The sequence below is a fragment of the Suncus etruscus genome, chromosome 14, assembly GCF_024139225.1.
Source record: "Suncus etruscus isolate mSunEtr1 chromosome 14, mSunEtr1.pri.cur, whole genome shotgun sequence".
NCBI lineage: Eukaryota > Metazoa > Chordata > Mammalia > Eulipotyphla > Soricidae > Suncus > Suncus etruscus.
The window spans coordinates 76,193,801-76,219,481 of record NC_064861.1 but is presented as its reverse complement, the minus strand read 5'-3'; the positions used below and the strand labels follow the sequence as shown (position 1 = coordinate 76,219,481).

The 25,681-nt window shown below is 44.5% G+C and overlaps 1 protein-coding gene across 2 annotated transcripts in view; it reads right to left on the bottom strand.

The window, feature by feature from the left end:
• ZNF536 (zinc finger protein 536) overlaps positions 1 to 25,227 on the bottom strand; it is a 459,071-nt gene extending 433,844 nt beyond the window's left edge. The window contains exon 1 of one of the 2 annotated variants that reach the window (XM_049786224.1): positions 25,179 to 25,227. The gene's annotated coding sequence lies outside the window, so the exon portion shown is untranslated. Of the gene's footprint in view, positions 1 to 21,966; positions 21,985 to 25,178 lie in introns of those variants that run through there. The other variant, XM_049786225.1, reaches the window with a different exon arrangement.
• Positions 25,228 to 25,681: the final 454 nt, after the last annotated feature.

The window sequence follows — 25,681 nt, the reverse complement described above, 5'->3', positions numbered from 1 at the left end:
ATGACTTTTATAAAAAGCACAGTAACTTTTGTTCTAAATAGTCCCACTGGTAAATATGTCCCTTTTTTCTACTCTCCCTATTTAGGTACAATAAAATACCTCAAAAATGACCAGGCTGGGATCTGACCAAAACTCTATCTTGTCTTGCCTTCTTTCCCACTTCATGTCACTATGCAAACAAAAGCTCCCATATTTCTGGGTACTGTTACCAGATCACTGACGTTTCCCGTGACAGCTGTCACAGACTTCACGTGTTGTTTGGGACTATGTCAATTCAAAAGAAAGTGAGACACATATCTTTCAAGCTTATTTCATACCAGTGGCAGCAAAGACATCAAGAATACAAAAGTCAGTGCTCCAACCTTAACAATGCTGTGACAGGAGGATATGGAGAAAGCAAAATGTCCCCTGCACCTCCAGTCATGTGCCTGCCTCTTCCACACACTCAGTCCCTCAGTTTCCCCTCGAGGCAGCCGAGGCTCTTGGGCGATGTACAGAGGTTCAAGGCAGGCAGGGCCAACAAAAATCCCTAAACAAGTGTTCCTAAAAACAGAAGAATGCAATACTTTTTCTTTAATTTCAAGGCCAAACTATTCTTGAGTATTACCCAAATGTAAAAGAGATTTTCTAAAAGGTCATGGGGACTGTGGGCAGATGCCAGTGTGTTCCTCTTCTCACTCTCCTTCTCAGAGCATCTCAAAAGGCATGAGGACACAACGAGGAAGCAAAAGCCTGCAGCCACCATGACAGACTGTACTGACTGTGAATGATAATTCTGTACATTTTCAGTTAGTATAGGGAAGAAGGAAATCCCCCCACCAGGTGACACAGACTATGTCCCTCACACCTGGTTTCTTTTGGCTTCCAGCATGGCAGGCACAGAGCCTCATTTGGAACTATGCCATCCTGATCCTTGATCCCCATAAGGACCCAGGAGGGTTCCGTTCCATGTTCAGGCACCTTTATACCCTAATAACAATAAAGCATCTCAAGTTTCTAATGAGGGGCTGACTTGTGGGGTAGTGGGAAGTAGACAGTCAGTGAACATTTGTCAACAAAAGCCCTGGGCAGCACAATGCTCAGATCACCAGTGTCTGAAAGACTCCCCTAAAAATGCAGAGACCAACACATGAAACTATAGTTGCTTGAATTATTTTGATACTTGTCTCCTGCCCCTTCAAACAAACAAATATAAGGCACCAAAACAATCATGGTTGGAAACATTAAAATGAACTGAAATTGAATAAAAATTTGCTACATGCTTCAATGTATTTGGAACATAGAGAAGGAAGGACACAGAAAGGAAACAAACTATAGTTATTTCAGTGTCCAGGAACTCAGGAGTCCTTCACTGACCTGGTATCCTGTTCAACATCTCTCTGGTTCTCAAATTCTTTTCTTTTTCTATTTTTGGGGAGTTGGGCCACACCCAGCAGTGCTCAGGGTTTTCTCCTGGCTCTTTGCTCAGAAATCACTCCTGGTAGGCTTGGGGGATCATATGGGATGTTGGGGACTAAACCCAGGTCAGCTGTGTGCAAGGCAAATGCCCTCCTCACTGCGTTATTGCTCTAGCCCTTGGTTCTCAAATTTTAAAGAGAAAACTGTACCCTCTTTCAGTGCCTTCCTTAGCAAAACCCTCTTTTCTGCTCATGGCCAAATCCATCAGCTTCTCAAGACCCTTTCAGGAGCCGTTTTCAGCAAAAGGCAGAAGCACTTCTTTCCAAAGCAGACAAGCACCCAGGAGACAGATGCCAGGGATGTGCCCAGCACACCCATTGCCTGTGCCCATTCCCGAGGCTTGGTGTCCCAAAGATCTCAGCCCAAATATGTCACAATAATGTGACATCTCTAAATCACCCATTAATATATCTGCTATCTGTAGATGAAACACAAAACCTGCATCAGCAAGAGGGGAAAGGGGCAGGGTCTTTGAAGAAAGCCTGCGCAAGCAAGCCCTGTTTAAAAGTGCATTTTCATCTTTCTTTTTTACAGTGATCTTGTGCCATGGTGGAATGTAAACACCGCAGGAATAGACAGAATCGTGAATTAAGGATTTGGACGCCTTGCTTTAGAAGTAATCTTCAAAGAATGCACATCCCAAACATCAGAGTCGCACAACAAGGCTCCAAGCTGCTTATGACTGCCTGGAAATCGGCACGGGTCACACCTATTATTACCAGTCAGGTCCTGAATTGCTTTTAAAAATCAATAGAAAACATGTTCTTACATCTTGTTCTAGTTGGCAAGAGGGCAGATTCAGAAAGTGCTTGTCTTTGGCCGAAGAAGAAACCATTAAATGTGGGTACCCCCCTCAAATATCTCCAGCAGTGGGCATTCACCAGCAGATACTAAGTCTTAGTGATCACTTTGCAAAATATTTCCCCTGAAAAAAACCCTGGAGCACAAAGGCTTCAATACACTGTCCAACTGGCCTGTGCCCCCACTTCTCAAGAAGTCAGAGGTAGCCAGGACACCCTCTTAAAGCCTATCACTAAGCTTGAGTCATCATTACCAGGAAAGAATCAGCACAGTGGTCAAAAAAGGGCACTCCAGTCAGAGATGGGCTTTTTAGCCAAATAAAAGGCATGAATGTGGTTTTTCAGTAAGATGTTTGGGACTAGGAGCCACAGGTTCCATGACTGGAAATCTGTAGAACATCTGAACATCATCTGTGTTTAGAATATGGTCCTACCTCCCAGGACCACTGAAGATTTGGCGAGAAAATCCACATGAAGCTGCCCATGAAACATGTCATTGTGGGGGTATGATAGCTTCCCAGCCCCTCCTTCTCCTCCTCAGGATTACATGAGCATCTGGAATTGCATTGAAATATCCCTCTCCAGCCACGTGGAAGCACAGTGCTTGGCACTGAGTCAGTGTTTCCTGTTCAGAATGTGTCAATGGGAAGATCCTCCAGACACAAAGGCAAAGCCTATGAAACAAGCTGATTGCTTTTGTGAGCACCGGACCCAGAGTATCCCTTAAGAAAGCACAAAAGTCAAATGCAGAATGATACATTAATCATGCAGAAAGATCTGGGAGAGGTTAAATCTATATTTGGCAGCAAACTCGGGTTCTTTTATTTGATATGAAATCTGTGCATGGTGATGATTTCTCCTTCCTGCTTAATGTCACCAAACTTCTGGGGAAGGGTGCTAAAAAGACAAAAGGACTAGACCTCCTTTTACTCAAGGGTTTCCCTTGTTAAAGGATGAAATCTAATAGGCATCAGAAATAATGGCTTCTCAGAACCACTGCTGGCCAAGGTCAAAAGGCAAATGCACCTGGAGCAGTATTAATAACATCTTGTCCCACTTGCTCAATTAGAGAGTTATGAAGAGTATTTCTAACTCATGTGGAATGAGCGGTTTATGCGATGAAAGGTTGGAAGTCTCTCTGCAATCATATATGCTCACTGCAGCAAGATCTTTCAAGAACACCTCTCAAACTTCACCACCTAGAGAGTATTAGAATTATTTGCCTTCAAATTTTGTAGGCCTTCATTTTTTTTTTCATATTTTCTTGTTTTGTTTGTTTCTAAATCATGGATGAAGCTATTAACAATTTCCTTTTCCTCTTCAACTAGCTTCGATTAGGTTCAGTTTCAAGCACAAAAAATCTCCACTACCCTGTCACCTGTGACTCTTAAATGAATGAATGAAGCCAAGTCAGTTCTCTCTTAATTTGAGCGTGGGTGAGTGGGTGGGGGTACTTGTACAAAAAAAAAAAAAAAAAAAAAAAACTCCATCGATTGAGATCAAAGAAAGAATTTACGGAAATTCTCTATGTCCAGAGTGGGTTTTTTTGATGTAGACATCTGCCCTGAAAGATGACAGGTTTTGAGGAGGATAAGTATTGGGTCTTACCTCTGTGACTGTGGCTAGAAACACTCTGAGTTTACAAATCTTGCCAAATTAGGTAGCCTGAAGAGAGCTAAGTAGAAACTAAATAAGATTGCTAGTACTGGACCACTTCTCCAGGTTTATCTCAGACACTGTTTCAGATGACCCTAAAAGATAGCCTGGACTAGCTTGAGGTTTAGGGACAACAGCACCACTTTCAAGCCTGGACTTGAGGAGCAGAGTATGGGGGTGGCATGCAATGTTATGTTCAATAAACCTCTCAAAATGTTATGCTTGCTTGACCTTGGTCAGACATTTCCCCATTTTACAGACAGAGAAATAGACTTGCTGTGGCGTAGAGTGTTTTAGTAACTGACTATGATTCAGCCACTCAGGGCCTCCCTCTTGTCTTCTGAGCTGCCCACTGAGCTGCCATGGGCCATACATGGGTGAGTCTCCTTGAATCCTATTCCATGTATTCCTGCTGAATAGCTGAAACACAACCTGTTTGTGGAGAGGAAGCTGGGGACTAGGAAGCATGTGGAAGAGAGCAGACAGAGAAAAACAGTGCCAAAATTCACATTCTATTTTGTCTAGCTTCCACCCAGACAGGGGAAGGTATTAATGCCTCCCTGATTAAAGATGTTATAGCACAAAAGACTTGGATTTTCCAATTCCAGACCTATTCATGGTGAGAGTTTCATTCCCAAAGCTTTTAGGTTTTGAGTTACTGTGGCTGTAAATCTCTCTAGTAGATACATATGGTCTTTTTAAAAATAATAATAACTAGCAGGGGCTAGAAAGATATTACAGGAGTTAAGACACAGGCTTGAATGCAGCTCATCTTGGTTCAATCCCTGGCACATATGGTCCCCAAGTATCACTGGGTGCAGACCTTGAGGTGCCTACGTGTCTCCAGTGTAGTAAAGGGATGTAGACATCCTTAGATGTCTAGTTGACTGAAAATTGCCAGAAAGAGCCTCAAGGTCTCCAGAGCACTACTTGAGAGCTTCCTTCAAAAAATTAGCAGACTTGTTTTACTTATGAAGTTGTGCACACACACAAAAAAAACTAACTTATATAGTGAATAATACTTTTAGCCCAAGAGGTCAGTAAATCAGGGACAATTAACTGTAAAATTCTTCTAAATCTTTTTATAAGGCCTATGCTCCTAATTCTCTTTGGTCATTTACTAAGATATTACTACTTCCCTCCCAGTTGTAGCAAGTTACAACTCTGCTGAAGGAAAGAAAAAGGAACTTCTGACTTCAGGGCACTTGCAATCTAGCAGAAAAGAAAAGATGTTCATGAGAAAATATGTTTCTATTTAGCCCAGAATGTAATAAATAGGATGAGTCAAAGAAAAATGTTTTTATTTGGGAGTTACACCCTGCAGTGCATGGGGGGACCATGGAGTGCTGGGGATTGGATCAGGGGCTTCCACATGCAAAGCATGTGCTCCAGCCCTTTAGTCATCTCACTGGTTTCAAAGAGAATAGTTTTATATATTAAAGAATTCTCCTGGTCAGACAGGCAAAAATAGAGACTGATGAGATAGATTCCAGGGAGATGATTGTCCTTGTGGGTTTTTTTTTTCCTTCTGTAGAAATTCTTTGACTTGGTGGGAGAAGAAAGATAAGCATCTTCAATACTTTTAGAAAACAGAGTCTGCAAGTTCTACAAGCATCAGAAAGCACCCCAAGATGGCAGTCACTTGGGCAACAGGATGTGACATAGGTTTAAAGTCCTCTCTCCCCTTCTGCAATCATCCTCTGTGATTCGAGTGTCTTGTTGAAGCCAGTGGGGTTACTCCACCTCACTCATCAGTCAGACAAGCGTCTCACCAATCAGGGAGTCAAGTCAGCATCTTCGCCGGGCTCCACGGCTCCTCTGCCCAGGGACCCCCATCAAGTGCTGCCAAAGATGAGAATGCAGAGGAACTAACAACTCTATCTGTGTTAATCAGGGCCCCACACAGCTGGCTCTCAGCAGTGACAAAGAACCCCATGAGAATTCTCCGTGCCCAACGTACTGATGTCAAGGGAGAGGCCCAGGAGGAGGCAGCATGGCCAACCTTCTTCCTGGTGGAGCAGGCAGGGAAAAGGCTCCACAGCCACAAGACAAGGAAATACCCTGATAACATAGTGCCCATCCAGGAGAAAAATATTTGCCAATAGCATTGGCACACCTCTGCTATTGAAACAGTCTCCTTCTCAACAGCTCTCCAAGCTGCTAGCAGAAAACCACGGGGTCCTTCCATAGCCAACAAGCAAGAAAAGCATGTTGTAGGGGAATGCCTTGCATGAGTCTACATTGTTCTCAGAAGCTCACAAACCAAGTCCCAAATGCCCATTTCTTCCCCAAAAGACCTATCTATCAATTGCTGCCATTTGTAAGTTGCTGTTCTAGGTACTGGAAACAGGCATCTAGAGGACTCCAGGGCCATGGTCTTGGTAAAGGAGATGGTTGGATGTTCACAGCCAATAAAGTCGGGGGGAAAAAATCTAGTAAAGGAAGTGAAGAGAGACAGAAGGTGATGTGAAGCAGAGGAAGAGAGGGACTAGAAAGTGTCTGGAAATAGGAGGCATTTATGTGAGATGAGGCAGGTGAAGGGTGCCTCTATGCAGAGGAAACAGTTTTACCAACATATTTTACCAACAGATGAGCACATCCAAGAAACAAGTGAAAAAAGTGGGGAAAGGCAAGTAGTGTGGGGCCTAGGAGAAGGGAGAGCATGGTGGGTGAGGGAACACAGGTAGATTATGATGCATCCACCAACACAAGCTCATCAAAGCTGCCTGAGTAAACTTTTGCCCCATAACACCACTGTGGCTGTTCTGAATCTTGCCTGTGCTGTCATTGCCTTTTTCCAAAAGGAAGCAACACCTGAAACTTCTCAAAGTCAGAGACTTCCGCTCCACCCGGAACGGGCCAACACTATCATCCTTGCAACTACTCAGGTAGGAAGCACTTTTGCTGGCAAGGTGCTGGTCAGGGTTTAATCATCCCTTGGAAGAGAACTATGAAAGGACACAGAAAGCAAAGAGAGCTGGCGAGGCTCAGCCCTACACAGCAGTCTGACATCTAAATCCAAAGAGAAAGATGAAGCAGTTGTAGGCAGACATAGAAGTTTTGAAATTCTTCTGTAACGATGGCTTTAGTCAGGAACATGCACATGAGTTCACAGGTTGATAAATATTAGTATGCTTCTCCAAGTTCAAGTGAGTTGTCAATAAGACAATTAAAGCAGCATCAATAATATGCACTGTATGTTATTATCTGCTATTCTAAATCCCAGGCTTTCATGATCTCTGAAAAACAAAGGCGCCTGGGCAGCAATAATACAAGCACTTTTTGCACAAGTGAGAGATGTAATTCTGCATTAATGAATGACACAGTACCTGGGGTGGGGGGAAGGCATCCTTAAACACAATTTGAAGAGCCCAGGGTGGTGAAGAATGGACTAGGTGGAAAGGAGTGTTACAATAGCAAATTAGCAATCCTGTGTCTAAGGCAGATCAATCACATGCATCACGTGGCCCAGTCAATAGAAGCCTGAATAAGTGCTAGCATTGACCTTAATCAACTACAATCGGTACTTGGAAATCAGAAACTCCAGAGTCTTTCAAAAGAGAAAGGTAAGTGAAACTTTGGATAAAATGAATGAATATGATCTTTCAGAGAAAGAGTATATATGCAAATCAAATCAAACAGAATAATGCTATGCATGCATAGCCATACATAGATAAATAAAAACATATACAATTGTATGTACATTCATATGTAGATATGCATACACACAATTCATTTCTATGAAAAACCATGTAGTATTGTTCTGGACTAGAATTTAGGAGAAATCGGCTCTTGAATACAAATTACATGGCTTTTTCCCATGAAAAACTTTTTCATTGTTCCCTAAGACAAAAACCTACACAATGCAATCTCTATACATCTGCAGAATCAAAAATCATTTTCCTCCGAAAATAACTTGCAAAGCATTAAATGCACTAGAATGAGAGTAGATGTTAAAAACTACTATTTGTTGACACTTTGTGATTTAGGATTGAAGAGAGGAGTTTTCTACAAATTAATGAGCCAGACATAATAGAGCACTGTCAAAATATTGATTTTATTGTATCCTACCTATTGTTGGCACTCTTTATTTCATTGGAGAAAAATATAATTTTTTCATTAGAGTTATCATTTGCTATTATTACATTATTTGCTATTTATTATGGAAAGGAATCTTGTTTCACTTTTCAATGTTAATATAAAACAATCACATAAAAAGTCGTAATAGAGACTAAAATACCAAAATCCAGAAAACAATTACTATATGTGCTGAAATATTTTTTAAAAGGAAAAAGAATTGTTGGTTAGATTTCTATAGGACATGATATACAAATTTAGATCTATACTTACACACTTGGTAAAAAATAAAGCTTAGAATTAAATGATTATATTCGTGCATTAAAACAATCAGATTGAAAAGTAAATGGTACGCAACATATATTCACAGATTTTTTTTTTTGTGGTTTTTGGGTCACACCCGGCAGTGCTCAGGGGTTACTCCTGGCTCCATGCTCAGAAATTGCTCCTGGCAGCCACGGGGGACCATATGGGACGCTGGGATTTGAACCGATGACCTCTTGCATGAAAGGCAAACGCCTTACCTCCATGCTAACTCTCCAGCCCCATATTCACAGATTTTAACAGATCAAATTACAGGGACCATTGCCAAAGTCTATTCTATTATTTTATTGTTGTTTGTTCGTTTCTTTATTTCTATCTTTTGGGGCCACACTGGTGGTAATTAGGGATTACTCCTTGTTATAAACTCAAAAATCACTCCTGAAGGTGCTTAAGGAACTATATTTGGTGTCCAGAGATCAAATTGGGTAGGCCGCATGCAAGGCAAGTGTCTGACCTCCTGTACTATCTTACTAGCCCAAATCCTTATATTATTTTCTTGGTTTTGTTTTGTTTTGGCACTCTACCCAGTGGTGCTCAGGACTCACTCTGCGCCTACACTCAGGTATCATTTCTTGTTGTGCTCAGAAGCCATATTCAGGGCTCAGAGGGAATTCAAACTTGGGTCAACCAACTGTAAAGCAAGTGCCCTACCTGCTGCACTATCGTCCCAGCCCCTATCTTTTTATTCTTATGGATTATTTTTTATAAAGCCCTTAAACATTTTATTCTCTTAATTCACCATAGATATATTGCTAGGGAAATTATTTAAGCAATGATTCTGAAAGCATAATAAAAATGTATGAATTTGTTTCTATAACTTTTCTATTAAGTCATTTTTACTTATATATTTTACATATAAGTTATAATGATGTAAAATATTATATGTATGCAGGGCTTTTTGGATGTTAACAAATACTTAATAAAATTTACTTAACCATTTAAAAGCAAATGATAAAGGGGGAAGTTCAGTATCTAGAGAGTTAAGATATAAAGTAATTTTTTTGATTTTTAAAGCAAGCAAAATATATCATTCATTTTCCGCTAAAAAATTAAATTAAAAAGCTAACCATGATAATCATTAATTATTGAACCAAGACAATCAGACTTGACATTAAATGTATCTTTGCAAGTTGGACATCAAATAGTCCTCTTTAGATCTACAGATGATATACACAAGTGAAGTATCTATTTCCCTGCTATCCCATCCTTTTTTTGTTTTGGACTACACCCAGAAGTGCTCAGGGATTATTCCTGGATCTTTGCTCAGAGATCACTCCTGGCAGAGCACAGGAGATAATATAGAATGCCAGGTGCCAGGGATCAAACAGGGCCAAACCAATTGCACAGGGAGGATATTTTTGAAGCACAGATCAATCAAAAGGTGAGGCCCTAAAAAACCCAAATTAAGTATAACTTGAAGCTTCTGTCCATTTGGGAATAGAGGTCCCATCTATGGAGTTTCTCTTCATCACCCTCCTCCCCCGGCTAAGGGCCTGTGGACCCTGCCTAGGTTCCACACGATAGGAAGGAAATACTTAAAATCATTTGGGGATGTCTAGGTCATACAGTAGTAAGAGCACTTGCTTTACAAGTTTTCAACCTGGGTTTGATCTTCAACATCACATATGATTCCCCAACCCCCTTCAGGAATGATCCCTGAGTACAGATTAAGATAAATCCTTGAGTACTGCCAATGTAAACCTTCCACCCGGCCAATAAAATAAATGAAAAAATTACTGCCACCAAGCACAAGAAACCAAAGACCTTTGGGATGTTGACACAATTTTACTCTCTTTCTTGAGAGGCTACATGAATCCAAATTAATAGATCTCTGTAGTCATAGCATGTCCCTAAATCTAGGGTTGGAGGAAGAAAATGGGAGAACACAAGCATTCCACAATTTCTATGAATGTTAATAGTAGCTAGATAGTACAAGAGCTCTATAGTTTGGGGGGGGGGGTGTTTGCCTCTGCAGATACATTTATTTTCCAACCTCTCTTTGTGCTTTACAAATCTACATTAAGTAGATTCTGTAAGTCTTTGGAAAGTGGATAAATGGTTCCATAGGAAGAGGAATGGGTGAAAGAAGAACCACTAGTAAGAAGACATTGATTTTGGATGACAGAGGAGATTATGTTACCAGTGAATACCTCTATACTGGAAGTGTCTGCACCAAGAATACATCTCCTTCTCTACATAAGAGGAACCAAAGCCTATTCTTTGGGAGCAAAGTAAACTCAACACAAGTCATCTGACCTTCTCTGACCAATGTAGGCTCTTTTTACATGCTGTTCCCTCTGTCTGGAAGTGTTCCTATCCTTTGCTCTGTCAGCTCCTTCTGAAACTAATCCTCCAAGAATGTCACATATTACCTAGTGGAAGAGAGCTCTGCTCTCTTCATTTATAGCAGTGGTCCTTAAACTATGGCCCGTGGGCCACATATTGTATTTGTATCTGTTTTGTTTCTTTATGGCAAAATAGGATATATGCAGTGTACTTAAGAATTCATTCATAAGTTTTGTTTTTACTATAGTTAGACCCTCCAATGGTCTGAGGGACAGTGAACTGGCCCTGTTTAAAAAGTTTGAGGACCCCTGATTATAGTCTTCATGGTCGCTGTTGAAGTAAAAAAATATCTGTGCTCTCTTTGGTGGGCAAGAAGCATAGATGTCATGCCCTCTGCTATGTCCCCAGAGTTAATACACTTAATTAGATGGACAAATCTGAAAAAAATAGCCTGTAAAGCCTGAAAACAATGCCAAGAGTGATGAAGCAGGAGAGAAGAAGGAAATAGTTCCTCCAAGCTCATTCAACCAGACTTCTTTTTAGAAAGGAACTTGATCCTGTGCTCATAAATGCTCAGAACAAGATTCACCCTTTAGGGCCAAGGGGCTAATGGAGCCAAGTTTAAAAAGTCAAGATATTATAATCTTGTTGATTCAAACTAGTGTGTTTATCTCATGAACCTTAATCTCCATTCTAGAAAAGTTGACTTCTAGAGAAGGGCCAGGTCAGGTGCAAAGAGATCCAGTGTAAGGAGCCCACACATCAGGGGCACAAGTTTTATTCAGTGTCCAACGTTGCCACCATCTACAAGCTGAGACCCATTGGGCAAGTTAACTCCCATGGCTTCTAAGCCTCCCTGTCTTCATCTAAAGGAAGAGTATTCAAGGATTAAATTAAATGATACTATGTGTTAAAGCCCAGAGTTTCATATGTAATAAATACTCAATAAATGGGGGAAGCTTTTTTACAGGATCTGATGTTGCTTTCAAATTTCCCTAAGGAATATGGGATCCGGCTACTTAATATGGTATTATTAGAATAGTCCCCACTTTTCAAGAATGGCTAGCATTGCCCTTCTGTCATAGATTTAGAACTTCCTCCATTGGGGGACAGTTAATCCAGAAACCCCCTTTTACTCTTTGTGTGTGTGTGTGTGTGTGTGTGTGTGTGTGTGTGTGTGTGTGTGTTTGGGCCACACCCGGCGGTGCTCAGGGGTTACTCCTAGCTGTCTGCTCAGAAATAGCTCCTGGCAGGCACGGGGGACAATATGGGATACCAGGATTCAAACCAACCACCTTAGGTCCTGGATCGGCTGCTTGCAAGGCAAACACTGCTGTGCTATCTCTCCGGGCCCCCCCTATTACTCTTAGGAGGAAGGGTAAAGGAGCATGTCCAGGTCCCCATGTTTCTGTGGGTGGTTCCTCTTGAATACAATGGCCACAAGTTTGACTCATTAGCTTCCTACTTCCAGCTCAGGCATTAGAAACCCTTAAAATCAACAATATACTAGTAGGTAAATTAGATGATTATTTACTATGGTGTGTTTAATCTAGGATAGAGGTTCCTAAACTTATTTCAGCCCACCATTTCTTTTTTTAAGAATCACTCAGCACACCCCTAGAAATCTACCTTATTTAAGCCAAAAAACAACAACAACAACAACAACAAACAAAAAAACACAAACCCAACATCCCCCAAATTGAACCCAGGGCTACTCAACCAATCCAGTTCCCCCTAGTAGATAGTATCACCTACTTTGGGAAATGAAATGATGTAGAACCTGAAACTTAAGAAATTACCATTACTTTCACTTCTTCCCCAAGGTAATTCCACTAGTTTCCACAATACTAACTAGCCTAGAACACAGGATATCATGAATATATGTTTGAAGTAGATAAAATGAATGAACAATGAATAAATGAGTGAATGAATGACATAGCACCTCCTTCAGGTCTTTAGTTTAGGCCCAAGGAAAAGATGAAGCACAAGACCCCTAGACAACAACAACAACCAGTTTGTGTGTGTGTATATATATCTGCGTGTGTATATCTATGTGTGTATAAATAAATGTGCTAAAATGTGATAGATTGGAGTGAGAATGTTTGTTTAGTAAAGCCCTAAACCCTACTCCTATCTCACACCCCACTCTGAACTCAGCTGACCCTTTAAAATGCATCTTCTGAAACATATAGGAAATCAATCAGCTGATACATATCGATCCTCAGGTAAATAACTCCAAAGACCAGTCAAGGAAACAAAGAAGTAATGACACTTCTCCACTAGACTCTGCAAATGATAGATGCCCACGGTTGTTGGTGGATTCTAATTTCTAAAATAGTAACAAACTGTATAAAACAAGCAATGATAGCAACTAGTTGTTGAAAGCTTGTTCTACAATCATTAATTAATCATTTTCTCTTTTAATTCTGATGACTCGATTAGAAAGGAAGGATTATTCCATTTTCCCTGATGAGGAAACTGAGGCTTCACAGATAGAAAGATTTGCTAACAAGCAGCTTGCCAGCAGAGGAGCTAAGTATCAAACCTGGTCCCATCTGACTAGCCTAAGCTTTTTATTACTGTTACTCTGCTTTAAAAAAAAATAAAAATAAAAAGGCAAAACAAGGGGCCAGAGCGATGGCACAAGTGGTAGGACAATCGCCTTGCACAAGCTAACCTAGGATGGATGGCAGTTTGATTCCCAAGCATCCCATATGGTCCCCCAAGCCAAGCCAGGAGCAATTTCTGAGCACATAGCCAGGAGTAATCCTTGAGCATCACCGGGTGTGCCCCCCCCAAAGGAAAACAAAACAAAACCAAAAACTAAATTTCTTGCTCTTCCTCATTTACAAACTTGATGCTTCCAGCTCAATGAAATAAAAATTATAATTATGGAAAGAGAGCAAGAACACTTCTAAAAATAAATTATGCAAAAAAATAAATTATAGATATTGATATACTAAGCAAGGCATGCTCTCCGTAACCCTCAGGAGGAAAAAGGGCAACTAACAAGAAAAATGAACACAAAGAATTCACTGTTTAGATTTAGCTCCTTCCAGAACAATGATATGATAAGTGGAAAAAAATACATATTTTCTTGTGTTAATCTAAGGGTTAACAGTTGGCTGATGATAGAGATTAATAAAAGAAAGGTTGCCTTTGGTCCCAGATCAGCACTGACTGGAGTAGCCTGCTTTTGAGATGCTGTTAAAAAACACAAATACCTACGCATTTAAGCACAAGTAATGAAATAAAATGTTGCCTTGGATTCTGCTCAATACCCTGATTCTTGAAGAAGTCCTTCATCTTCATCTTCCCTGCACCACCAAGCCTTTCCACAATGACCTCCACAGGAGACCAGCCCCTGCCAGAAGCAAGTCAAGAGACAGATTCCAACTCAAGTGTGTTCTGAGGAATGAAGCAGCTGGAAACCACTCATTCTTTAGATCAATTAAAAAATTATTTTATTAAATGTGATATTTAGAGATCACATGCAAAAATTACATAATTTTTATTTGAGCCATATTATCATGCAAGGGAGAGAAAGTTTCCTTAACCAAATGTCCCCTGGTCCCCAGGAACCACACCAGGCCACACCACCTGAGCAGCCTGGCTCATTATTCAGGCAGAGTGCCTGAAAATACCTCTCCTAGGCATCTCCATCCATCCACCCTCTGACATATGAGGGAAATGGAGGATCAAATTACTGGTATTGGTGAGATAAAAAGGACAGAATGTCAAAATGCAACCAGGTCTTCTGGGAGGGCTCTGAAAATGGTAAGTACTCAAATATCTGGAATATATTACTTGACCTCACCAGACAGCCATCGCTAAAGAATAAACATGCCAGCAGGCACGACTTGCACATCCCCCAAAATACAGTCCGTATCACCACTCTTGCATCAGAGAAGCATTGTCATGGGAAATGCCAATCAGATGACGAGACCCTGGCCAAGCTGTCATTTGTCAGGCACTTAGAAAACCACTGTCTTCCTTGGGGCGGCAGCAGTTTTTAAAGAGAACACTGCTAAGTCACTGTACCTTAATCAATATATCTTAGATGACCCAAATGTATAGGTTCTCTGCTATATATTCTGTTTCCCAAATACTCAAGATGAGAATTTTTAATGCAACTAACATTTCAAGGCACACACACACTCCACCTTGCCAACTTTAAGAAGAGCTTTTTAAAAATAATTTTCAATGGCATTATGTCTACAAAGAGTGAAACCACTGAAAAGGAAGGAATCGGGGAGGGGAGAGAGATTAGAATAAAACCAAATCAAGAAACAGCTACAGAAAAAATAGATATTAAGTTGTCAAATCAACAATCACCAAAAAGAATTGCAGCGTGCCTAGCTATTTTGCTACAGAATCATGCTTCCAAAGTCCTTGAGAGAGTCAGGCAGGGTTCAGAAAGGCCACAAGACTAGACAAGGAGAGACTCTGTCCCAAGGCAGCCCTAACCCACTCAGAGGAGACTCACAGCACAGAGTACAGCCTTTCTTTCATGTTTTTGGCATGTGTCAACTTTGAACCCTCCCCACTTTTCCACACTACACTTGCGCCCTTCTGAACTCTTCTTAGGCTACTGGAGTGGGATTGCCACCCATCAGACAGACCCTCTTCCGGCAGACACGATGGTGAATAAAGTTTCTCAGAGGCTGCAAGCATTGCGCTCTGAGTTTAATTAGCAGACCCAGCCATGCTTCATAAGTGAGAAGCTCTCTGCTCAGCGTAGATTTAAGATTGCTGAAATAGCCACTTGGCATCAACAGATCACAACCCCCAAACTGGGAGCCCTGACCAAGGAAACAAAATAATTAAAGCACTTTAGCAGTCATTTCAATAAGATTTCCCACCCCCTCAGTAAGCTTTATAGAAATGACAGGCTTTCTATAATCATTTGGAAGGCTTTGCCTGACTTGACTTTAATAGATTTCAATAGAGAATTTAAAAAAAAAATTTAAGAACAAGAAAAAAATTATTTGTGCCACGTTTTCTCTAGCCTGATATTTTTAGATATTTTTGATAGACGAATTAAATAATCAAGCTATTCAAAGACATTAAATTTCATATAATATCTCTGTGGTTTGCTTTTCTATAGCTGACACAGATTCACTGATAAAGTTTCAAAATATTTTTTCCCTTTTGAAAACAAATCTATAATGCATATGTTCTTGCAGATAATAAGTTCTGGTTTACTTTTTTAACTTCCACACCAAGAAAGTTAGTATTGCTGGAAGCATGACTTGACCATAGTCCTCTAAGCACTGTACTGGGGGAGGAGGATAGGCAAGGTTAGCTGCAAAGTGACATTCATTTGTCTCGCCGCCATGATGCAAGCATGTGACTGCAACAAGTTGTGACATATCCAGTGGTGAGACAAGAGTTATACAGTACAGCAGGTAGAGCTACCTTGCACACAGCCTTCCTAGGTTCAATCCCCAGCATATAATATGTCCTTAATAGCCCACCAGGAAGGATCCCTGAGCACATGGTAAGGATTAAGCCTTAAACTTAGTGAGTGTGGTTCAAAAACCAAAAATTTTTAAATAAATAAAATAAATAAATAATAAAAGGACTATATAAGGTATCAAGGATCTGTTATGATCTTCTATCACCTCTAACACCTCTAATAAGTGCAGTTGGTTGACTTTCACCTTTCCATGGTGGGCTTGGGAATTAGAGGCATTTGATGAATTAATGTAAAAGTTAATGTAAACCTCCAAGGATCCTCTCCTCCAGACCTATTAAACACCTATCAAGGGAAGTACATGGGAACTTCTGATATTCAAGCAGGATCATCTTCATAATATGGCTGAATGGGTATTTCTTTTTTTTTTTTTTTTTTTTTTTGGTTTTTGGGCCACACCCGGCGGTACTCAGGGGTTACTCCTGGCTGTCTGCTCAGAAATAGCTCCTGGCAGGCACGGGGGACCATATGGGACACTGGGATTCAAACCAACCACCGTTGGTCCTGGATCGGCTGCTTGCAAGGCAAACGCTATCTCTCCGGGCCCCTGAATGGGTATTTCTATGATTAATCTAAATTTTTAGGTACTCTGGGTGGCCTTCAATAGCTAAATGGACTAATTTTGTCCAGTATACATTCTCATATGCATGTAATTCTGGAACAAAACAACAAAAGATTAAAAGAAAAGCCATTGTTGTGAAGGAGATAATGAATGGATGAAAAGTGTGAAATGTGGAGTGAAACTATAGGAGTTGGTACCCTAACATCTAGGCTGAAAAATACTCAAGAAGCACAGGAGAGGGAGAGATAAGAACTTGTCCTCCAGAAGACCAGTCCCCTCAGTCCCCAAACACCCTAATCAAAGACCCAACTGACTCAGGTAATCAAGCTGTGATGCTTTGATAGAAAATTTGGGGGTTAATATTGCTCAAGTCTATGCCATCATTCTTCCTGTGTCACAGACTGCCACAGACTAAGGATCAGTTGGCAGAGGAAGGGGAACGCCTACATAGTGGTTTTGTTTTCTGTATCTTAATGTCTTTGAAGCATCCACATGATCTTTCTGCCACCACCCACCTGTAAATTCAAGCCTTGACTTCTATTGCCTAGGACATGAGCTACCTGCCACCAGCCTGGTGCCAGGATGCTGGGGATGAGCTTTTCAGTCATGCGTAATACTATCACAAGGATCTTGTAAGTAAATATAAAATGAGAAAGGAAGCAGAAAAGGGTCAGAAGAGGGACAAACAGTGCCACTCTGCAGGCAATCTGAACATTCTCTCTTCTCAGACCCACTGCCTACCACTCTGAGGACCTCAGGAGCCCTGCCTAAAATTTAGGATAAGTATTAGGGACCAATGGATACAGAATGAATAACCCGCACTAGCAAAGTAAGTACTCAAAACTAAACCAGGCGGAACTGTAGAGATAGTACAGTGGGGAAGGCACTTACCTTGTATGCAACAGACCTGGGTTCAATCCCAGAACTACATAAGGTCCCTCATCCCTGCCGAGAGTAATGCCTTGAGCTTAGAGTCAGGAATAAGCTCTGAGCATTGCCAGGTATGGCCCCAAAACAAGCCAGGACTCTGCCCAGAATTGCTGCTTTCCATTCTCAAGTTGGTGGGCATAGCGGGGGCCTGAAACCCAGCTCCAGCCCACAGGTGTAACTGATACCAAAGTCCCAACCTTCATTCCTATTTCCTAATGACTTAATGGTTGCAGAGCATAAGGTCTTGCCAGCTGTGCTCTCCCTGATGGGGGGACACATTTTTTTGCCCCAAACGCCCAGGTCAAAAGCTGGCACCATAAAAATGGATACTAGATTACCCAGCAGAAAGATAAAAGAAAATGTCTGGAAACAATTGCTGTAACAATAGAAAGTGCTTCCAAAGACTAGTGGGAAGATGACAGGGGCACTGCAAAAGATCCCACAAGGTACAGGACCGACTCCACAACAAGCAAGGAATATTTCCATTGCCACTGCTAAGGAGTTGTGCTCTGCCGAAACAATGCTCTAGTTAGTCTAAAACAGATAAAGCAGAGATTTAATAGTTTCACAGGCTATTAAAAAATACTTTAATGCCCATTTAGAAAAATTTTAATGTAAGGGAAAAAATAAAGACCTACAGTGATTGGGGAGAGAGTGGCAGGGTTCACTCTTGGCTTAGTGCTCAGGGGTCTCACCCTGTGCTACTGGAGAAACCACAGAGATCCAGGCATCAAGTTCAATGTGCTCTGAGCCATGCCTGCAGATACTTAAAAGTAAGAAAGGTTGAGTGGGAGGCAGGGTAGAGTCCTCAAACAGCCCAAAAGTTCTCTGTACAAGGGGATCCCAGGTATGAGATGATAGGCAAAATTTGGACTTGAGGGTCCTCATTCTTCTCATTTTCAGCTCTGTCAGGGCCTAGAAGATGTACTGTGTGGTTGTCATTCTACTTTATTATTCTATTCTATTCTATTAGGGGAATAAAGAAATTTAGGAATGATGGCCAACATTCCCCAGGAGCAAGGTCCGCATGCTCTTTTGGTCCCTCTAACTACTGCAGACACCCACCCCAACTCCAGTCATCAGCAAACTCATCAGGTCAGATGGATAGCTCAGGGCACTGAGTGATCCCCTTTATGGCCCTTCAAGGCCACCATGGTAGTACATTGTTGGGTACAAGCACTGAAAGGGCCATTTGACTGAGTATCATTGGCATGGCCCTGAAATCTCCTGATCACCACTTGGTAGATCCTTCCCCCGAAAAAAGAGGTGCTTCTAAAGTACTGTTTCCCTCCCACATGTGCGTACATTCCAATTCTACCACAACCACCACCAGTGGAACTGCTGCCTGGCTGGACTCAGTGTGAACATGCAAATGATTCCCTAGTGTGTTTCAGATGCTCCCCCTGCTAAGAAAGGCCTCTCTTTGCTACCAACTAGAACACCAGGGGGGTGCAGAGAGAACTCCAGAATAATAAGAGCAATCAATACCCCGCTTGACAGAAGGCCTCACTACTAACTCCCAACCAGGTACACACAGCAGGCAAAATACAAGTATGCAACACTAACTAACTGGAAGAACCCATAACCCAAGAATCTACACATCCCTCCACAGTCCCACCAATGCAAGTCCCAGAGCAAATAGGCTGTCTGAACATAGTTTCACAGAGAAAGCATCTCTGCATGTCTTACCTGAAGAGGGGTCTCTCCCAACATGACAAGTCTGTGCTGACTTCCAGACTCTTTACCTAGTCTTCATAAACTCAGAGAAGGTACACTGGCCCAGAACTCAGGTCTTTCCATCAGAGCCTATGGCCTGGAGGTAGGAGAAAGCAGATGCCTGCAGTCTGCACTCACCTGCGCCAGGCCATGGCCAAGAGGGCTGGAGCTTCTGCCTGGAGCAAGGTTTAAAGATGACCTGCAGAAAGCTCACGTCTGTTCTGAAACTTGCATCGAGTCTCACTTTAAATAATGCTGAGAACAAAATGCAAGCTGATATTTCAGCTTACTTAAGAAGCTTATTAAAAACACTAAATCCAAAGATGTTAAAAAGCTATAATTGTCCTCATTCAAACTGGAAAAATAAATCTATTTGCTTTCTTCTTTTATGATCTCCCAAAAAAAAAAAGTTCATCTATATTCTCATGAGCATCATTGCTGTCTTTTTTTTTCCCCCTCCATTCAAGGCACTTTTGAAAACACCTGTGCCATTCATAGCCAACTTCTGAGGAAAAGGCAACCCTATTTGGGGAAGGTTGTTTAACTCTGTTTTCCTTATGCCACACAGATAAGCTTGTTTTGCTTGAAAAGTAAGATGGAGTTCAAAGTTCATTTGAACGGGCTTGTGGATTTTATATGTCTGAGCTGATGAAAATGTCTTTGGTTACCTGAGGCAGAGTGAACAACCTAATCAGTCAGCTTTTGGGGGCTCAGCGGGCAACGATTCCACATCTTACCATTGCCTTCAGCATCCAATGGGCAACTGTGCTAAGGCTAGCACCCTCCTGTCCTCTCACATAATGGGGGTGACTGGCCTCAGGCTTGGATCAGAGTAGCGTGACCATCATCTCCTGCCCACCCCACATCTTCCATGAAGACAGCCCTGGCCAGCAGTTAACTTGCTGAGTGGTGAGGATCTCAAGCCCACTCAGAAGTGAAGCACTCGGGGCACAGAACTAGATGGGTTTTTGGAGCAGTGGTCCAAGAGAATGCAAATTTATTGAAAGCGCTTTCTCCAGGTTTTTTATAATTACCATTTATGTCTCTAGGAACTGTTTCCCTGAACCTAGTTTAGGGTGAAAGCATTTTAGAGACTTTCTCTGCAGATGACATATGAGATACTAACCTTTTCTCATAGCCCAGATGTTAAGTTCATTTTCATCACGTTTATGCAAATTTCATATGAGCAGTAAATCAAAAAAATCTTAAATCACGATATACACTATTTAAAAATCTACACTAAATCCAGTTTACTTGCAGTGATATTAACATAAAGACACAGTTAAGAACTAAAGGTAGGAAACAGCTGTCACAGCCCCTTCTCCCATGCATTGGCCCCAAGAGACCTGGGGTCCCACAGACCCAAATTCATCAGACCCAAATGTCTCTGCATGCTCACTCACAACCAGAATAAAGCTATATCCGATTAAAGACCTTCTGGAAATGGAAGCCTAAGTTTTCAGAACTTTGGTCATACAAGGGTTCTTCAGCCAAAGGCCTACCATCATGTCAGTGGCTGGCCCCAACCTTCAAAGGAGCTGTGAGACTTCTGGTAGCCTGCCCCCTCCTCAGCAGGGGGCGGGAGTTAATTCCTAGGGCGCTGGGGCCTGCATTTGTCAAAGGGAGGACGGCAGTGCTATCATTACCAAGCAGATCAGTCAGGCGGCTAACAGTGCAATCAGGAGACATTTGCACTCTGCTATCAGAATGACATCATAACTAAAGCAGCCTTAGGCCAGAAGTCCTAGACTTTCTCCAAGCAGTGACCCGAGGTCTGCCCCAGCGCCCCCCTGCGACTCCCCATGCAAGAAAACTGAGTATTCCTGGCCCAGTAGCTGGTTAGGTCCTTAAGAAGTTCCCAGGCAAACAGGAATTCCGTGACAGTTTTCTCCCCAACACAACGACTTTCCCCCCAGGTTCACCGGTCATAAAAATAATATAGAGTATATTTTTAATAAAATGTGAGGTGCTCCAAAAACCACTTTTCTTGACAGACAAGGGTTGATGAGAATTTATGGATGCAGCACTATTTCGGCATTTCCAACCGAACTGTGTGGCTCTTTCTGTGACCGTGTGTTCAGCAAAGAGAGCTTTGCAGGCTCTACATTCAGTAACGTAATTAAACGATGGGGTGGAGTGGGGAAGAATGGGGAGACAAGCGAAGGGAGAAGCACTGTCTGCTCTTTTTTTGTTATTGTTGTTGCTGCTTTCGCATCATTTTTAAATCCCATCTTTCTCTCGAGCGCGCACACTCAGGCGCGCGCGGCCAACACACACACACACACACACACACACACACACACACACACACCCCTCAGAATAATGGGGAAGGCATTTGGCAAAAAGCTGCATAGGGTCACGGTGCCACCAACAGCGGTCCCTGCTCCAGCACTCCTGGGACCTGCCCTACCCCAGATGCCCAACTCCGACTTGCCTCCCGGGGCTGGCTACAGGTACACGCGTGGCCCACCAACCTCACCTGCCCCGAAAAGTCTGAAGACTGAAAAGAAAAAATTTTTTCAAAAGTTGTGCGCACTGCCAGCCGGGAACTCCGATCCTCCCGCCAGCGAGCAGCCTTCACCCGAGGCCAGCCCGACTGCGCCCCGGTTCGCCGCGCCTGGCTCGCCGGGGCTCTGCGCGCTAACCTCGGGGCACGGCCGAGGCCACTGCAGGGCACTTACTTGGCACTTGCTTTTGACCGTGGGGGTCCTCGCGGTTTTCACTTGGGGGTTTTCAAACAAGTTTCAGGAAGGAAGAAGAAAGCAAAAAAATAAAAAATTAAAAAAAAATCCAATTATGCAAAATAAGCTCCGGACTGGGAGGCGCGCGTGGGATCCGACGCCGCTGCTACTGTATGAGTTCTCGGAGCAGCCCCGGGCCCTGCAGATTTATGGGGGCGCGTCACGGCTACGCCAGGTCCCGCCGCCGGATCATCTCGAAGTTAATTAAAGCGGTAATGTCCACTTTCCCGGCGACCCTCTTGCGCGCGCGGGTTTACGGTTTCACCATCCAGCCCGACCCGGGCTCAGCCGGGGAGGGAGAAAGGGGGGTACTCACCCCCACGCTTCTCTTTCTTCCCTCTTCTGCTCCCCCTCTTTTCCTCTCTCCTCTCTCTATCTCGCCACCACACACCCCCCTTTTCTTCTCTTTAAGTCGCCTTGCCTTCCCCTCGGTGAACAATGAACAAAGATGTGAGTGATGGGAAAAGATCGCCCCCTCCCAGCCAAGACGGCCTTAAAGTAAAAAAAAAAAAAAAAAAATTTAATAAATACAAATCCAGTTGCTCACATCAAAGCAAGTGGACGAGAACCCAGCCCCAGACACACACAACACACACACACGCGTACACACGCACGCAACGCACGCTCACCCCATTCCAAGTTCACCCAAGCCCTTGTTGCTGGGGGGGCGGAAAAGACCAGGCCAGGGCTTCAGGAGCTGCCTAATTCGTCGGGGGGTCCCCGGACCACCGGCGGTCGGGAGAGGGGATGACGGTGCCAGACTGAGCCGGCTTCCCGCGCCCCCACTTTCCCTCCCCCACTCCCTCCTTGCATCTACACCGGCCAGCCAGCCAGCCAGCTAGCCAGCCGGCCCGGCCGCCCGCTTCGGGCTGCCTAGCTAGCGGTCGGATGCGCTCAGCAAACGCGGCCCCTGTCGGATTTCTGGCTAAACTGCACAGCGGCCACGGACGCTGCCGGGAGAAGGCGCAGGAGGGACCCGAAACCGGCCGCACGCACCCCGCCTCCCCACCCACCTCGCGCCCCACCGCCGCCGCCGCCCCCCGGCGCCCGAACCCCGCAGGCCGGGACGCGGCGGGCGCAGCTGCCGTTCTTTTCTGCTCAAGTGCAAAAGCCAGGCGGCTGACAAATCGCGTCTCCAGCCAGCAACTCGTTAGACATAACAATATCCGCCCAACAAAACCCCACAGCCTCGGCCCCGACCTGCACGCGAGCCCCGGGGACCCCGCCCTGGCCGCTCCGCGGACCCCAGCTACTGCTTCCTAGCGAGTGGCCTCTCTCCGCCGGCCCCCTGGCCCCCCTCGGAAGATCGTGCCGATCTTGTCTCTCTCTCCCTAACTCGGAGATGGGGTGCTCATTGGTCAGGACGCGGACGGTAGGTACGCTCACAATACTCAAGTGAAAGGAGGGAGTGGGGGGAGTGACAACTTTCCTTCCACCTGTCCGCCAGGAAAAGCTCTGCAGGAGTTTCCATCCATGCCTTCAGAGGGAGAGCAGGGGGACAGTCTCTCTCTGCCCTCTTCTGTGTTTCTTTTTATCCTCCTCCCCCCCCCCAGTCTGCATTTACACCTTTCACTCTATATACATCCACCTAGATAGGTGGCAATATCTAGATTTCAAATTGTTTGCCAAACTGCAACAGATGGGCGCGTGGAGATATGGACACTTTTCTACTCCTAATCAAAGAAAAGCTCCCCCCACACCCCCTTTTTTTCTTTCTTTCTTTTTTTCTTTTTTCTTTTTTTTCCTAAAATACATTTTGGTCCCGCCTACGACTGTTTTGCTTAATCTTCGTCTCCAAAAAGACAATATCTCGAAGCCCAGAGAAGAACCGCAAAGAGGATGATGCGTCCCTGAATCGTACGTCTGGATGGTCCATTTCCCAAAATGCGCTTTCCTCTGACCCCCCAACCCCTGCATCTGACCCGCTCTCCGGACATCCACGCCCGCACCCCCTCGCTCTGATTGGCCTCTTTTCTGGTCCGCTCGGTTCCCTCCATAACCTGTTACTTATTACTTTCTTTATTCCTTTCTTGCCCCCCCCCCTCGAGTGGTTCCCCCTCCCCAGCCAGAACTGGGCCGCGGCAGGTGCTGCGAGCGCGGAGCCGCGCGGGCGAACACCAACCACCTTTCCTAGGGTCACGGGTTCGGGACCCAGCACTTGGGGGTGGGGGGCTGCTGCGGTACCCCCCCACCCTCGGCCTGGCACGGCTCCCGGGGCGCAGGAGGCCACTGCAAACACAAAATGGCAGGTCTTAGGCGGGCCTGGGCACCCGCAAGTTTGACAAGCTGGAAGAAGCATCAGTTAACTTTCCTTGGATTTATTTATTTAATTAATTAATTTTAGGAATTGCCCTCTTTCTTGCGGGCATCGGAGGCGATGGGGCAGGAATCCCGTAGCGAACCGCGCAGGGGAAAGGAAAGAAAGGAGAAAAAAAAAAAAGAGGGGGGGAGGCAAGGCAAAGGAGGAAAAGTGGAGATGGGAGCGGAGAAGAAAATGGGGAGACCCACTTGAGCAGAAGTTTCCACCGCTCCGGCCTCCGAAGCTTCACACCGCTCCCATCCATCCCCCCCCCCCCAAAAAAAAACACCCCCCCAGTCCCTTTTGAAAGTTTCCCGGGCCAGAGCGACGAGGGCGCGCGGGGGGCTGCGCCGGGCGCGGAGCGAGCGAGCGTGAGACGCGGTTCAAAGTAACGGTCCCAGGACCGCGGGCTGGCGGGCGGGCGGGCGGGCGGGCGCGGGGCCCGCTTCCCCCCGAAGTTCCCCGGCGCCCGGTAGGTAGGTCGGGCCGCCGCCGCCGCGTTGCCTGCTTCTCCTCTTCCACCCCCCTGCTGACAGCTCCTCTCGCCAACGTCACAGCCACGGATATTTAATTAGATCGTATTTTTTGAATCGCGATGGGGCGAGCTTGGAAAGCCGGCGGCAGGCCTGGGCGAGTCGAGGAGGGGTGGGGGGGGAGGAAGGGAGAGGATAAGGGGGCGACGCCAAGAGTCCAAACTCACTTTGCCACCTCCCGGACGCCGGGGCCCGTCCTCCTCTCTCCTCCCCGTCCCCCCCAGTCCGCCGCCGCGCCTCCCCGCGCGCCCCCCTCCACCTCCACCACCACCACCACCATCCGCGCCCCGCCGGTCCCCCCCACCTTTGTTTTCCTTTACCTTTAAACATTGAAACGCGGGCGCCGGGGAAGCAAACTCGGGCACGTAAAGCGGAGCGTTGTAAAAGATTGTGTTCAATGAATAATGAAACATGTCCACATGATTGACTTGATCATTTTTTCCGGGGCTGAGGGGGGACGGGCGCCCTGCTCGCGCGCCTCCTTCGCCCACTCGGCTGAGCCCTGCGAACTGTTCTCAGCCCGCCGGGGCAGGGCGGGCTGGATTTTCATCTGCCTCTTTTCAGAATCGCCCCATTCATTGATACTCATCACCCAAACCTCAGCAGACAACCCCATCCCCGGGCCGGCCTCCCCCTCTCTGGTAGGTGAAATGCATTGTACCATTAAAAACGCTTTCCATTGTCGCCCTGGCATAATTCACAAGCAACTAGATAGGTCTTGCGGCATTTAGCTTTGATGAGCCGGAGACTGAACCCCCTTGATATAATAATCTACAAAGAATGGTGTGTGTGATCGTCCATTTTTTCTCTCTCTCTAGCAACT